Here is a 1,448-nt window from a genome sequence, read left to right as displayed (position 1 = left end):
CACAAATTCTCCTAAATCACTCGTACGCACAATTTAAGAACAAATCTGTGCGTACGAACGGTTCTTGCATGAGGCCCAATGTTGTTTCATGGTTGATCTCTAATGACTGAAATGTCAACATCTAATCAATGCTGAATCACCATTGATAAAGTCTCAGTTATGGTTGAAAACCTAACAACAAATAAGTCATCGACCACTTTTTCTATAAATTTCAACGTGGATTCAATATCGCGCCTAACCATATTTCAGTGTTGATTCACTCATATATGAATAAATGGTTGGCTCTAATTTTTGGATCTATGCGATCTGTCAGCATCAGTCTGATAAACAAAATGGACCAGAGATGCCACATCAAATCATAATCACTCCATCCTGTTGTAGTGGAAATGATGTATTAGTTGGTGTTCTTGCTCTGAAGCCAGAGCAGAAAGACATACAGGCTGAAGTATTTTTTAATTTAGCGCAAGCCATATCGTCATTGCATTATTATGCACCGTTATCGCAGGTTTTCTGAATGTCGTAAAACAGATCAATAACAGTAACACTATGACAAGACAGGCACATTAAATGTTTTGCCTTTACAAATTAAAAAAAACACTGAGACACAAGTTTTTTTAAGCTCCATTAAGTGGTTTCAGCCTGTTTGCTCTGAAAACAAAGATTAACAATTAGACTAAAGTCTGCAGAAAATCTTCCTTCTCTGCAGATAATACCACAAAAGCACATCTCCATTCATCCCCCACAGTTCAGCGTAGGTAATGTGATATCATTCTTTGGAGCGGACCCTCAGTTAGCAGATGGTCAGCTATTCAAACATGTCTGGAAACTAAGACCTACATGACCGAGGTTCAAGGCTGGGTTATTCAACCACAAGAATCTTTACAATAATAGTGCATTGTGTGTGTTGGGCTGTCAACGCATAAAAGTACCTGAAATTTGTTTCAGAAACAAACACCTGTAGTCCAACTGCTTCTTGGGAAATCCTGGAGTTAGTGTGGGGATTTGGACCAGTTTGTGCGCCGTTTCTCAATTTGCCAGATTAAATCTGACAGCCGGGACTAAACATCGAGCTCCAGCTTCCTTTTTTAGGCACTCTAACAAATCCATGACCACAATGAGGCGCATTCCTGTATGACAGACAGCATTTCAACTCTGCTCACAAAGGGGAGGTGCGGGCTTTAAATGATCCAAAGCGAACTGTTTTTTGGTTCTCCTCTCGTCTTGTGCGTTGCGCGCCATCAGCAGCCAACACTCCAGAAACGTGATCAGTGAACTCCGGTAAAGATCCATCAAGGTGTATCATCTGTTTATCATCGGGAAAACAAAGCAGCCACTGTTCAAAAGAATGTCCCAACACAGACGAGCTACATCTAATGGCCAGAACTCTGACGTTTTCACTCATTTACAGGCCAGCGGTCACTCTTTCAGAGATGAGGATGTTCTCATTC

At 40.8% G+C, this 1,448-nt stretch overlaps 1 protein-coding gene across 2 annotated transcripts in view; it reads right to left on the bottom strand.

Annotated features, from left to right (window-relative positions):
* Nucleotides 1-1,077, bottom strand: part of plxnb1a (plexin b1a) — a 79,324-nt gene extending 78,247 nt beyond the window's left edge. Inside the window, exon 1 of one of the 2 annotated variants that reach the window (XM_014019866.1) lies at nt 930-1,077. The gene's annotated coding sequence lies outside the window, so the exon portion shown is untranslated. The remainder of the gene's footprint in view (nt 1-929) is intronic. The other variant, XM_014019867.1, reaches the window with a different exon arrangement.
* Between the last annotated feature and the right edge of the window lie 371 nt (nt 1,078-1,448).

Source organism: Austrofundulus limnaeus, unplaced genomic scaffold (assembly GCF_001266775.1).
Source record: "Austrofundulus limnaeus strain Quisiro unplaced genomic scaffold, Austrofundulus_limnaeus-1.0 Scaffold234, whole genome shotgun sequence".
Lineage (NCBI taxonomy): Eukaryota > Metazoa > Chordata > Actinopteri > Cyprinodontiformes > Rivulidae > Austrofundulus > Austrofundulus limnaeus.
The sequence above is the reverse complement of the archived record's forward strand: the minus strand, read 5'-3'. Positions and strand labels throughout refer to the sequence as shown.